The 15,054-nt window shown below is 42.6% G+C and overlaps 1 protein-coding gene across 1 annotated transcript in view; it reads left to right on the top strand.

The window, feature by feature from the left end:
- The first annotated feature begins 1,123 nt into the window (after positions 1-1,123).
- The window catches only part of TAB2 (TGF-beta activated kinase 1 (MAP3K7) binding protein 2), a 66,880-nt gene continuing 52,949 nt past the window's right edge, over positions 1,124-15,054 (top strand). The window contains exon 1 of the mRNA XM_072856144.1: positions 1,124-1,533. The gene's annotated coding sequence lies outside the window, so the exon portion shown is untranslated. The remainder of the gene's footprint in view (positions 1,534-15,054) is intronic.

Below are 15,054 nucleotides of genomic sequence, written 5' to 3'. Positions count from 1 at the left end.
TGGAAACAAAAAGACCTACTCGAATGTCCCACTAAAATCAAGGATGCCTGTCTTTCTATCCAAGAAGGAATTTGATCCCAGATTTTCAAGTGTGCATGTTAGGACCCATGGGGCCTCCTGCCCCCGAGGCTGGCAAGGCTCCCTTCCTATGGATCATAGCCTCGCTGGCCCTGCAGACTGGGTTGGGGATCCCTTCCGCAGGTGTTGGTGGCTGCCGAGCTGAGTGGGGAAGAGGGCTTCACCGGCCAGCCTACGGGCTCCTGCTCGCCTGTCGGCATTTTGGAAAGAGAATGAGGCCGAGCTATACCTCAGAGGGATGATGGAAATCACGCGCTCTGTATAAAGCATGAAGAAATGTAGAGAGAGCACCAGTATTTCTGACAGAAAGTATCTGGCAATTCCCTCTCAAAATAACTGGTTTGGATATAGGAGTGAGTTTCTTAATTAATCCTGCTTCTCCTAGCTTCTTTTTCCCCTTGCAGATGCTACCCTCTGTGGTGGCCGCCCTTCCTCCCTCAGCTCTCAAACCCCGCTTCGCTTCCCGCCGGCCTCCCCTTTCCCAGGCGGGCGGCCCACCTACCCACTCTCCGCCGCCGCCTCCCTCCCCTGGCGCCGGGCCCGGCGGAGCTGCGGCCACAGCCGGCGGGGGAGGGGGGCGGCAGCCTGCGGGGCAAGAAGGGGCGAGGGAAAAGAAGGGGCTGAAGGGCCGGGGCGGGGCGCAAGCGCCCGCACACCGCGGCGCCGGGGGTCGCCGGGCCGGGCCGGGCCGGGCCGGGCCGCGGCTCGCCGGCGGCGGCGCAGCCTGGGGGGGACGGGCGAGGAGGCGGGGTCCGCCGTCGCCCAGGCGGCGGCCGTTGCCCCACGCGCTCGGCGCGCGTGCAGCGGGGGGCGGGGCAGCCGGCGCGCGGCGCGGGACGCCCGCCCCCGCCTAACGGGGAGGCGGTGGCGCCCCCTCCGCCCGCACGGCGCGCGGCGCAGCCCCCCCCCAGGCCCCACCCTGGGGGCGGTGGCGGCGGAGGCCCCGCCCCCGCGGCCCCCTCCCCCCCCGGCGCCCATTGGCGCGCGCCGCATCCCGTTAGCCCTCGGGGCCCGGTCTCGCGATGCTGGGCCGCCGCCGCCGCCGCCATATTGTGACACTATTTTGATTTGGAGCGCAGCGAGCGGGGGGAGGGGGGGGGCCGGGAGCGACGCGCAGCCGGAGCGGTTCCAGCTGAGGACGGGAGCGGCGCCGCAGGCACCCACCTACCCACCCCCGGCCTCCCCGCCTCTCCCGCCCGCGGCGGCAGCACGGACTCCCCCCTTCCCTTCCTCCTCCTCCTCCTCCTCCACCTCCTCCTCCCCTCCCGGAGCGGAACGGCGGCGGCGGGAGGCTGCGGAGCGGGTCGGGTCGGCGGGGTCCCCCCTGCCGGGCGGAGGCGGCGGCGGCGCTGGTGGCGGCGGTAGTGGCGGCGGCTGCCGTGGTGGGGGAGGCGGAGGAGGAGGGGGAGGAGGCGGAGGAGGAGGAGGAGGAGAAGCAGCAGCAGCAGCAGCAGGGTAAGGCTGACCCTGCTGAGGCGGGCCTGGTGGCAGCTCCCCGGGCTGGTTTCCTGGCGGGGCAGGTCCCATCCCCGGGGGGCTGCAGGCAGAGGCGCGGGGGGCTAGCCCGGCCCGGCCCGGCCCGCAGGCCGGAGAGGGGCAGGGGGCCCGAGGCGCTCCCGGAGCCCCTCGTCTCGCCCCGGGCTCTGCCAGGGCGAGGGCAGGGGAGGCCTGTGCGCGGGGAGGGAGCAGCCCCCGGCACCCCGCTCATCCCGGCGTGGTGGGGCGGGGTGGGGGTGGGAGTCAGCCTCCCCGGCGGGGTGGGGAGGGGAGGGAGGGCAGGGACGGGAAGCCGCCGCGCAGCGGGGCGTCCAGCGGGAGATGGAAACTTACTTTCCTTCGCGAGTCGCTGCAGCTTCCCCCGCGCGGGGAGGGACCCGGGGCCGCGTGTCGGGGGGCGCGGGGCGGCGTGCGTGGCAGCGCCCCCGGCCCGCCCCGCGCGGGGGGCTGCGGCGGCCCGGGGAGGAGCGGAAGGAGCCTGCCAGCGGGCTCGCCTTGCTGGGGAAGGGAGGGACGGAGAGAGGGGGGCTGGCCTGGTGCCCAGCAGGTGACAGGTGTGAGTGCGCTGGGCGAGACTCCGCCATTTGAGGATGAGTAACAAAGTGTCGGAGGTGCGATTTTTGGGTGCCTGCTGTCTTTGCGGGGGCTGGCTGGGCTCGATTCCATATATAGTATATTTGGGACGTTCGTTTCCATTATTCGAGTCAGTTTAATTGTTGAGTAGAAATTCTTGAAATGGTTCTGATAAGAGGGATTTCGAAGAGAGGAGATGCATACGGTTTCTTTTTTTCTTCTTCTCTTTTTCTGTTTTGTCCTTCTGGGAGACCTGGGAACGCCTTGCGGAGGTGTGTAGTACTGTGTCTCATTCATTGAAAGGCTTGTATTAAAAGTCTGAACACTCAGTCCTGTTAGATGTTGCAGGGCCTTCAGGCCGGGGACCTTGCGTTCTTTGTACTGTGCCTAGTAGCTCAGCAGACCCTGCTTTCTGCCCAAGACCTGTAGGTGTTTCTGTATTAGTGGTAGTATGCACATACTTAAAAAAGGAATTCTGAAGGAATACTTCTTAGCAAGGAGTAGGTTTCAGTTGTGGCTTTCTAGTCATCGTAAGTTTAGGGTATTTGATATAGACTGAATACAGCTGTTTCTGAAGTTCAACTGTAGAACACTGAAGATGGTGTTGCATATAATTTTCAGTGCTCTGACTTATGTAGATGTTTAAAAGACACGTTTAATTCAGAGTCATTCTCTTAGATGGTTCAGATTGTTTTGTATCATAACTTCAGCCATCAAAATGGTACTGCACATGCACTACAGTAAAGAGGGCTAGCAACTCTATAGCAATAGCACTACATTAATGATTGACCACGATTTGCTGAAATCGGGAACAATTTTCAGCTTAGCTAATGATTGACCAGATAACCAGGCATTTGCATTTCATATACATATTTCAATTATCTGTTCTTTATTTGTATTATTGTAATTGGGTTTTATCAAACCTCAGAATTCTGGTATCTGCTTTTGGCAAGAGGGAAGTTCCACTGACAAATTAGGAGACACGTGTCATCAGCTTCAGGAAGTTCTGCCCTTCAGTTTAAATGAAAGTTTCAGTCACTTGTGGCTGTTATCCATATGTTAAACTTACGGAGGCTCATCTGTAGATAACACCTTGGCTTGTTCTGCAGCAGAATGAACGCTGAGCTGACTCTCGATTCTTTTAAAAACTGAGAAGGCCTGGCTGGTTTTTCTCATGTTGCTTCACAGGAGAACCTGCAAAGGGGAGGAGGGCTGTCAGAGGAGGTACTCTGTTTCAGAAACAAAACTGGGATGACCGAGAGATGTTTGATAAAGCATCATCCCTATCATTATATCTGGGGGCAGTGCCATCTTCTTGCTGTGCTACCCCTGCTTACACCAGCTTTCAAAGACTTTGTGAAATGTAAACCATTTTCCTTCTCAACATCAAGAGAAGTCAAAGGGTTCTTCTCTCTTCCTTTAAATTTGCTGATATAAAAATAGAATTCTTGAAAATGGGCATTCTTCCTACGACAGTGTCCTGGTAGAAAATTCTCTTTTCCAGCAGTGACAGGATGGAAGAAGGTCGTGGTTTTTTCTCACCATGGCATTGCTTTGAAGGCTGAGGTCCTGTGTTGTTTTGTAATGGTCTTTGGCTTTATAGATAACTGGTATGCTTTTCAAGCCTTATAGAATTAAACCTGTCATCTGTTGAAGAGATTATTCTCAGCAAACTTATATATTTTTTTTTGCTAGGGAGCTTAAAAAGCTTTTGGCAAACTGTTTCTTTGGGAGAGTGTACTTTGAAACATAAAACTAGATTGCTCTTCATCCTATTGCAAGTGCCGCCTCCTTATCATGATCTCCCTGGCTGGAAACACTGGAAGAAATAAGTTGGTCAGATGTGACCTCAAGTTTATGAAATGACTGTAAATTTAGGACTGAGGGATCAGGCTGATCTTTTCTGAACTGCTGCAAGCGGAATGCTGAATGATGTTGCTGTTGGTGCTTTTACAGGAAATAGAACAAAAATTCCAGTGATTCAGAACTGGATTTTTTTTAAAGCTATACTCAAAACTCAAATATTTAAATGATTGAAATGAACGTTAACTTTTTTCCCACTAATGTATACGTGATTAAGTTGGGGGTTTTTTCTCTTTAATTGCATAGTAGGTTATCTCAACTGGAAAAGTATATGCTTTCTATTTCAAACAGGAAAAATGCTGGTGGATGTTCTAAAACTTCTTGAGCCCTGCTTAGCAAACTGATCTGGATTGGATTCCACGTATTTAAAAATGCAACTGTAGAGCAAGAAAGCTGTCAGATTCACAATCAGATAATATTTTTTTATAAACTCTTAATTGTAGTCAGAGGTTTCAGTATAATGGTTGTTTCAGTTTCACCCTCTCTTGAGAATGCTTACCAAAAAATCACTGTCATAATATTAATGCTGTCCCTGACAGAAGTTTTTGTAGACCTTTTTCCTAATTTTAGTAAAATTAGGAACTTATTGAACTGATCAGCAAGCTCAACGCTCATGCAAGAAAGTATTCCAAACAGTATACAAATGCTTACTGAGTTCTTTCTAGCTTGGTGTTATGCTGCCTTTAGATTTTGCTGTTCCTTAATCAGTAGTAATCAGGTTCTAGTGAAACCAAGTGAAATAGCTTGACATAATTGAAGTTGAAAGATCTGTGTTGTTTGTATATGGTATCCTCATATTCTTGGAACATGTCTGTTGTTAAATGAATGGCATCACTCAGGATATTCTTGTTGCCATAGGTGCCATTAAGGTGTAGTTAAATAGTTAATATAATTAGAATGTGTTAGACTTCTTTGGTGGCAAGAAGTTAAGCATAACTTATAGCAATGTGCTAAATAAACTTTAAGTTAGTATCTGGCCACAGAATTTTACCAAAAAATTGGGGGTTTTATTTAAAATATGCATTATATTCTTAGAAAAATGCTATGTGTAATCAATTTTTGTAGCAATATGGAAAATGTATAGCTCTTTCCTATTCTGAGTACAAATGAAGATCAAATTTCACTGTCTTTAATGATGAGTGGTTTAAAACTCATTCAGATCCTGGTTGTGCTATGAGCAGAATTTAATTTTTCCATTTTTTACAAATCAGTGTTTCAGAATGGATGTAAAACTTGTGCTCCCTTTAATGTTTAGAAAAGCATTAAATTAGGAACACACGGTGGTAGGGAAAAAAACCCCATACATTTCTGTAGGTTGCATATATGAGTTTTTAAAAAATGAATAAAAAACCAAACCAAAACCAAACAACCCAAACTGTACACCTCTTAGTCATGTCATTGTTAGGCTTGCTAGAATTTACCAAAAACAGGACAAAGCCACTATGTATGCTCACTACTTTGATGATTTTCTTAAGTTAGTTAAACACTCAAATGCTACGTATCTAAAGCTTGTTCCAGAATTAATCAAATCTGGTGCTATGTGCATGCTGGCTGGTTGGTCTGCTGGGGCTGCCAGTGGAGAAGGCAGAGTTCCACCTGCTTTTCCACTCATTGAAGGCATGAATTCAAGTTTCTTTTTTCTACAAAGCTGCCAGTTCTCACAAAATTTGTAGAAGCCTTTTTTTATCTTTGATACTTTTACACCTCCTTTAAAATGCACTTGAAAATGGTTGAAGGATGCAAATACTTATTAACAGGACAAATAGAACATGTAAGTGCAGTTTCTTTAAGAAACCTTAGTTAATTAGACATGCTAGAAAATAAATCTTTGCAGTTTAGGAGTTCAGAATCAACTGTTCTCACATGGATAAGATGTTGAGATGCATCTATTTTCTGTGTATTTTTTTTAAATGAAATAGAGTTGCTGTTGGTTTTTATATATTTGTGTGTAGTGTATAAACCATCTCTAATTCACTGTTCTAAAGACACAAAACTTGAGCAATTATGTTTTCTTTAATCCTGTATCTCAATACATTTTGAGCTCATCAGCTAATTTCAGCAAAGAAATTAGCCAAGGGGCAAGGTCTCAAAGACTTTACATTCTAATAATGTTTAGCAAGCTTTGTTAAAATTGATGGCTTCATTGAGTAAGATCATCTCTTTAGGGGAAAGTTTTGCATGAGTGTAGCTGTTACCTGTATTTAGCCTGCCAGTAGGCCAGCAAACAGTTGTCTGTGGGGTAAGAACTAGATATGAAGTGCAGTACTCTTTTCTTCAGTCAGTAGTTAGAGGACATGAGAGGTTAAGTATATTGTGGCTAGTGCTTGGAAGAGAGGGGTAAGATAATAGGCATCTGGGATAGAGGTGGAATGTGACTACTTGGAACATGGGGCACGGCTGAGACAGAATGCAAATCTATGGGAAATGGGGCTTTGTTAGTTCTGCTATTTATGGGACAGTGCCTTTAAGAGGAAGATTAGCAGCACCTGCCAGTTTTGGTTTACTAAACAAAAATCATGTTACAATGAGTCCTTAAGAAGATGAAGACTAAAAAAAAAGAAAAGGGGAAAAAAAAGGGTGAGAGATGTAAGGTAGCTGAGCAGACCGCTGGGCTGCTAAGACTGTGTTGTAACAGTGGCACGCTTTTGACTACAGTGATACAAACTCTTAGGGCGAGGTGGCTGTTAGATGTTTGGTGATATTGTTGCTTCCACGTACACGGAGGCTCTGCTTCTGTGCCTGCATACGTGTTTGTATGGGTCTGATTAAACACATGATTTCCCTAACACCTGGACTGACACAGTCCATGTAGCAGCACAGGGCAAGAATGTGCACGAGTAAGGGAGGAGTTAAGATGTGTAAGAAATACCTGTTGTTCTCAAACTACTTTATCAAAAACATTATTTTATTGTTACATCGTATTTAGTTACAGTTTCTTTAGCTAACATGACTTAGATGTTTGTCTCATGGTAATAGTATAATTCAGTGATGTCTCTGTGGGCTGTTGCATGCAATGGTATATTTGATGTACTCCAAGGTCTAATAGATTTATCTGTGAAGATGAGCTATGGTAGTATCAAGGTTTTTTTAATAAGCATGAAACTATGTTATTTTTATTAAAGATTTATTGGAGACTAAAGATTTTATGTAGTTCATTGAATCTTGAAATAAGTCTTTATCTGGTATACCTCTATTTTGTAGATAATGCTAGTAGAAATGGAGAAGAAATCACTGGCAGATGTGAAATAATCTTAACAGCAAACTTTTAATTTTATTTGCTGCAGCATATCTTTATTGTTCAAGAAGATGTTATCAGGTATTTTCATAGGTGACTTGTAGAAAGATCAAGTATAAATATGTTTAGGGAATAATTCTTGGGAAAATTCTGAGAGGCCATCAAAGCTAGGTCTTTAGTATGCATTTTTCAAAGGAAATTGTGTTATATGTGTGTAAAAAAAAAAAAAAAAAAAAAAAAAACAAACAACCCAAAAAACCTCATTTGTTGATCCATCTGTTTATCAATATGTTCTCAGAATGTCTTACTTTTTCAGCAGGGTAAACTAACTGAAAAAAAATACAGTAGGTTTCAGAATCTAACCACCCCACAAGACATTAGTACTTGTTACTGATCTGATGCCTCAGAAGCTATGAGTGATATGTACATCCAGATAAATCATCTGTTTTCCTGAGTTGTTGGGGGGGGGGAATTGATTTCTACTTAATACTGAGGTTAGAAATGCAGAAAAGTATTTTGCCATCTAAGTCCCAAGCCTGATTTCCCCAGATGGAAAAAATTATGAACTGTTTCACCTACATAGGGAAAAAAGCGTACACACTTCAAAAAAATTAAGTTGTACAGTGTGGCATGTAATTGTATCCTTTGTCAATTCATGTTGTGTTTAAACCCTTAAGAAAAGTGTACTTCCTGTGGCCATGCTGTGCAATGTATCTCTTTTTACAGTACTCTCCTGTCTTTTTATAGCATTCATATTTTTTCTGTTTGTTTTTTTCTTGACTCTTTAAAAATCTGCCCCATGTGGAATTTATCTCCGCCAACCACCTTTTTAATGACATCCTACCATATTTGTAGGTGAGCTAGAAAAGAGGAGATCTGTTCATTCATATCCTTTCTTCACTCTCCCTTTCCCTTGCCTAGGCAGTATAAGATCTATCCTTCACAATTGAAACATTAGTGCCCTCTTGTTTATACTTCTTTGGCATTCTTTTTTGTTCTAATCTTTGTTCTTGGAAACTTTTCTTCCTTCTTAAGACACCAGTTCAGCACTTGTCATCTCTTTCTCATTCTGTTTCCTCTTCAGAGTATCAGTTGCTAAGTTTGCCCCTGCTCCATTTAGGCTTCCCTGAGAGAATGAGAGAAAAAGAAAGTGTCATGAGTTCTGTACTTGGATCTCTTTTAATTCATTCAACTGGTTCAAACTTCTACTTTCCCTTTGTTGGACAAACATTTGTTTTTTGAAAGGGAATGGTAGGTTATCTTTCTTAGAGAGCCTTCTTTAATCTAACAGGTTTAAGCCTGGGAACAGCGAATCTCCAGGGGCTCAGCAAAAGTATGCTTGAAAAGGCATTTTAGGTTGATAAATACGAAACAGTATGTTCCACATTGGCTTATGAGGCTGCTTCGGTTAAAAATTTTGGTGTCTTGTTCCCTTTTTTAAAAATACTGGTCTTGTCTGGTAAATGGGGATAAGATTTTTTGTGTGTGTGCCTCAAACTGTGTATTTTAAACCATCTTGCTGGAATAATTGCTAATACCAGATTATTATATTTTATTTATGCTTTGGTATTGGCTGAAGAGCATGACTTGGATTAGGCCCTTTTGTGCAAAGCACTGTATAAATATTTATTAAATCAGTCAGTCCCAGAAGAGTTTGCAGTCCCATGAATAATAAAGTTTGTTTACCAAGATGCATATATTGGATTAGACAAAGACATTTAGCAAAGTATTCATGTTATCTTTCATCTATTATGCCTGTTAGTTCTTCAGTCATTTTAAACTGTGTCACTCTTAAAAAATTAATTAAAACTATCTTTAGTAGCTGTGATTCATTTAGCTGTTTTGATATATGACTTAAGATTTGCCTGAACGATTCATACAAGAATTATGAAATTACTTGAGTTAGACCCTCACCAGCTTGTATCCATTGGTAGCTGCTTAAGGTAGAGGTAGGTGTTACAAAGCTGGGAATTCTGTTGGAGGTCATGACAGTGGATCACATCTGTAATGCTTACACTTGGGACTTCAGTCAGAATGAGAACTTTTTATTGTAAAATGAGTTGAATACAAGGAGAAACTTGACTACTAGCAAATTTTTAAGCAATATAACTAACTTTGTTGTGTATCTGAGTTAGGACTTAGCTATGTGTAAAGGGGTTGCTAAAGAATTAGTTCCTGCTCCTCTACAAGAAGCACATTTTAATCTTCCTTTCCCAGGCCTAAAGAAGTACAACACTTTTTGGATTCCTCTTCCACAGTATTTGGTGAAGGAGAATAAAGTAAATTGTAAGCAGAGAGAACTGTCATTCGGATTGTGGAAATTTCTGTTCTCTCCAGCCTCTTGTTTCTAGCAGCTGATGTGTTAAGTAGTAAGGTTCAGAGAAAATACCCGTTATTTGTTTCTTTTTTTTTCCCTGCATGGGGTTGAAAACCCCTGTGGTTTCCAGACTGAAAGGAAAATATCAGTTCTCCCAGTAGTGCTTTCATACACATACTGCAGAGGAAAAAAAAATCGATATGGCAACCTGTTATCGTCACTCTTCTGGTGATGTAGGTCTTGTCAAAGATGTGAATGATACCAACATGGCCACATCATCTTGGATGCATGGAAGTGTCATCTTTCCATGATGTAGCTGTATGCATGCAGCGGTTGCTAGTGTAGCTGCAGTTACACATGCAAAACGGTGTTATTTTTCTGGAAGAGTGTCAACCTTGACTTGGGTGAGTAGTTTGGTCTATTGATACAAAATATGCCTTTGCTGCCATGAAAGGAAAGCTTTACCTCTTTTGTCAGTATTTCTGTGTAAATGAAATACTCTTGGAGTAATATAACAAAATGGCTTTGAGATAACAGGTTTAAAGCAAAAAGGCAAGAATTTGTGAGCATTGGGGGCCAGTCTGATAGTTTGCTGTGACAGGACAGGGAAGATTTCTTTCACTGACACAAGCAGCTGGTCTCTGGTACTTGTCTTATCTGTCTGTGAGCCAGGTCAGTCTGTACTGGGGGTTAGAAAACTAACCAGAAAAAGTTGATTTCTATTTAACTGTCTTAAGTGATCTCATGGAGTGAGACTAACCCCTTGATGCTGAGGAGCTGTTAGATCAGTTCAGTAGTTTCCACTGAGGGGGATGTTTTGCAGTACAGCAGTGACAGTGTGTGGATTTGCCATCCTTTCCCCTTAGTTCGCTGATGTGCTTTATAGTATGATCCCACAAATAGGTTTTTCTGCACAACTGAGGTATGGCAAAGAAGAGAGAAGAGTTTATTAAGCTGGTATTGTTGCTGAAGAAAGCCTCTCTTGAAACTGTAGACCTAAGAGCAGTACTACGATAGACAAGCAGGAAGACCAGTTCAAGAATTCATCTCTGCCCATCTGTGGCACTGCAGCTGTTTACAAGGTCACCAACTGAATTGCTAAAATGGAGCAAATTAAAAGCTAGCCCTTCAGAAAGTAGGACAGGAACTAGTTGAACTGACTTCACCACAGAACCCACATGTATGGATTCTGCCACTGTGTGAAATCTTCACCAGTGGTCTACCTGGGTGAAAGATGGTAACAGTAATCTTTCTCCTGTTTTCTGAAGATAATCAAGGAGTCTTAAATGCTTTCAGCAGACGTGTTTTAATTAGTGATCTTTAAGTGATGGTGCCGGTAAGAATCCTAGCAGTCTTCTCTTTGTCGATAAGAATGGCTAGGTTTTTCTAAGGTGTTTAGTCTTTGAATGTTGTAGTCTGGTTTTGCAATGGAGTAGGAAATTCAGGTCCCATTGAAACTGGTGAAAGTGTGGCTAATAGATAAGCATAACTGTAATGAGGTATGTAAACTATGGAAAGAGAGGAAGATGGAGAGAATAATTTAGAAAAGAGGTGCAGCACTTGTTGACACTTGAGGAAAGATGTGGTTAAAATAGGATAGCAAAACATGTTTGTAAAGATATTCCTGTTTTCACCAGTGTACTACAAGGGAGTATTATTTGAGCTGGCCTAGAGTTAGAGTCTTTTGTAACCTTTAATGGTTATGAGAGGAAACTGGTGAATCTATTAAATTATAATCTGGTATCCAGCCATATTAGTGAATATAAAGCTTCATTTAAAGATGAGTACATTAAAATTAGCATGTAGGTATTCTCTTTCTTTAAATTGCAGATTTTGGATGGACTTTGGAACATAACAGTAGTTGCCAATCTGGCCTGCATGTTCAGATTTCAGACTGGCAGATACTAACAACTTTTTCAGGCTAAAGCTTAATGTAAGTGTCCATCTATATACAAAATGCTGTATAAAACACAAGTGTTTAAGCCTTATCGAGGTGCTGAAGTTTGACGTTACTTGTTTCTTGGTTGTGTTTATTATATTGATTTTGCCTAATTTTTTGTTGTGGATTTTAGTTTCAAGTAAATTCCCTGCGACAGAGTATCTTAAAGTCAAAGTACCACCTAATGGTGTTAGCAGAGTTGATGGAGCTACAGGCTTCCTTCCTGTTGAAACTGGCCAAAAGAACAGGCCAAACTGTAGCTTGTATTTCTTCAGTGTAGAGCAAATGGCAATTCTCCGGAATGTTTTTTCCACTCCTCATCAATGAGTGGGGAAATTCTTGCCAACGCAAATGAGATCTTGAGACCTGCAACTTGACTCAACATAATATAGTTCATGCTGAAAAAAATACTTTAGCTAGAAAAATATCCAGAGTTATACTAGCATGAGATTTCGTTAATTTAAAAAAAAAAAGTTGTCTTCTAGTTTGAAGTTTTTACAAGACTTAGAGCAAAATAGTATTTCAGCTTTGTGTGACTTGAAGCTGCTGCCTGTTTGTGATAAGGGCAAGTCATCACCTTACACTGTCATGTCAATGAATGTTGCAGAATGCCTACAGTGACTGCTCAGACTGTCAAAATTCACTGATTTCAAAAGCACTTTCTCATTTCACATTTTACTATTGCAGTACAGCTTCTCTGACTTCTGTAGCTTTGTTTTCTGATGTACATGCATTGACTAGGATTTTAAATTGATTTAGGAGAAGCCTAGCAGTGCAGCTTTGCCTTCTAAAGTTAAGAATTCATTGCCACTGCTTTGTCATCCTTTCTGAACTTATTGTGAGAATGAAACTGTGTGTAATTTGAAGGAATAACACTTATTTTGCTATTCATTTATGGGAAGAAAACTGTGCTTTTATCACAAAATTAAAGCACAAGGGTTTTTTCATACCTTTGTTCTTGCCAGCTCCTGTGAAAAGTCCACATCTGCATTTTTAAATTATGCCTGCCTGTAGCCCATGGCTTATTATTTTTGCAGAACAAGCGTTAGAAAATTGGAATGGGTGAAAAATTGAATCCTTCTGAAATATGAAGCTAGATATAATAGTTATGAATCCTTTGCCACTTTATCTGTGTGACATTGTTCATCTTATCTTTCAGAAGTCGGTCTACTTCTATTAACAGGCCTCTTATCTTTGTTGCAAATGCAAGAAATGTATTAGTATGTCTAAGTTGTGAAGAGCTATCCAGACTAGCAGAGTTACTTTTCCTCCATGGAGTTGTTTAATATTTGTTTTTATACAATGGGATCTCAGCTCTCTGTTTAGTTTCCTGAAAACGCCTGATATCTGGCTATATCTGTGGTTAGAAGAGTAAACTTAAACACTGAGGCTTAACTGTTCTTCTTACTTGTATGTACTTTTTATATTTTCAGTGTTTAACTCCAGTTGTAAAGAGAAGGATAAAACACAGCTTATTTCTTAGTTAAAGGCTATAAGGTGGTATAATATCCAGAAGAGACAGAGGAAGGTCAAAATCTGAGTGGGAAGATAAGTGTTTAGTAGAGAGAGTGGGAAATTACTTCTTTTTAGAATGATTGGCAAGTTAATAACAAAATTTGTCATTTTAGTAATTAGTTAAACATCAACTTTTTTTACTTTTGGCATGTGTTAATATGCCCAAAATATTGCCGGTTTTATAATTAGAAAGGTTTGTTAGATTTTGTAGTTTATTAATACATGTATGTCAGTTTCAGAGAGAACCCTTTTCTGTTTTTGCTGCTAGATGATAGTGTAATCTTGATTTCTAGCTTTTTAAACAACGGTTTATTTCTGTGCTTTCCCTCTGCCCCTGCCTCCCCCCCCGCCCAGTTTGCAAGGAAGGGCCTTGGAATAGGGATAAGACAGGGACAGAATTTTAGTTGCAAATTTTCTGGATTTTTTAATGTGGATTTTAGTCTTCTGTAAATCTGGCTGCTGTTGTGGGAGTCTTTTCTTCCCAAGCGGGGTGACAAGTGGAGGACCTTACAAGGTTAAAAGCTCTTTATTCGCCTTGGGCTAGAAGGTATCTTCTATTCTTTCTCAACTTCTCTCTATTACTTTCCTCATCTACCTTTTTCTGAGCAGCTTATTTTTAATTTTTTCCTTTTGACTATCTAGTTGTCTTGTTAGTCTGTATCTGGTGTCAGGACCTTTGTAAGGAGATACTGTTTAGTGGTAGAAAAGGTAGAAGATAGGTTAACTTGTAAAAGTATTAGTGGCCATCTTTTAAAGCTTAAAACAGCAGGAAACAATACATATTGAGAAGACTTGAATATTGGAGACATTTCTGTTCTTCCTAGCTTTCCTCTCCCCTTCCCTTGTTAACCTTCTCTCCCTGAATCCTGTGTGGAGTAAAGTGCAGAAAAAAGGGTCGGTGGTGTTAGTCCCTTACAGAGCAGGAAGTGCAGTGATTGCATCTTTCTTTCCTTTACAGAAGGTTGGAGAACAAGTAGCATTCTTCTCTTCTTTGAAGAAAGTTCATAGCGAAACATGGGAAACTCAGGGGGAAAACAGCTAATTTTAAAATGACGTATTATCAGTTCCTAGGTAGGAAATCTGTATCTTATCCTAGAAGAAAAGTATGGAAAAATAATTGGGAGCTAGAGGAACAGCTGTTTAGACATGTCTGTTACTTCTCCCTCGTGTATAAAATATGCTCCTTGAAGAAAGGCAACAGGAAAAATAAGTTGTATTGGCACCACCATGAGTATTTCTATTTGACTCTTGCCTATCAGTGTCTGTTACCTCATCTTGGTGTAGGTTTTTTCCCCAGGTTAATGGGGTTTTGTTCATTTTTCCCTGCTACTATGAAGTTGGCAGAAAATAAGTGGAAACTAGAGGCTTCCTCCCAAATGTTGCAATGGTGGTCTTGGTTTTGTCCTTACACAAGTTAGTTTGGGAACTAACAGAGAAGAAAAAGAAAACAACTCCTCGTTTTCATGACCTTGCTTCTCCCTTTCTTTCCCCCTTTTCCCTGGCAGCTATTCTGTCAAAGAAGTCCTCCGCTACCCTAGGACCTTCTGCCAGTGTAGTTTCATGGGTGAAGATAACTGCACTTAGATACAAAGTCAAGCTCTGTTAGCCTAAAACTATGGCAGCCCAGCTGTAGGCCTCTTCCTAATACGGGCACCCTTCCTATCCAAGGGTCTCGATTCTCCTTCTGGAGAAGAGGGCAGACAGAAAAGGGGACTTCTGTGGCTGTTCTTTTCTTTATGGTACTGCATTAAATAGCTGAAGGTCTTTCTTCCCTACCTCTTGGTGGTAGCTTCTCTCTTGGTGGTGTCCTACCAATCTTTCTGAAACTTCTCCACTTGCTCTCACTTCAGGTGCTGTCTTTTAACACAGTTGTTTCCAATTAGCTGCTCACTAAACTAAAACTTAAGGGTGTGATTTGTAAATCAGTGTTAAGTTGGCTCTGCTCTTTTCTCTGTGTTCACACTGGCATTCATTTGACTCAAAGCTAAACTAGCAGAAAATGAACACTACACCCTCCCCTCCCTCCCCCGGTTTTGC

The sequence above is a fragment of the Ciconia boyciana genome, chromosome 3, assembly GCF_034638445.1.
Source record: "Ciconia boyciana chromosome 3, ASM3463844v1, whole genome shotgun sequence".
Classification (NCBI taxonomy): Eukaryota; Metazoa; Chordata; class Aves; order Ciconiiformes; family Ciconiidae; genus Ciconia; species Ciconia boyciana.
This window is presented reverse-complemented; position numbering and strand designations above follow the sequence as displayed.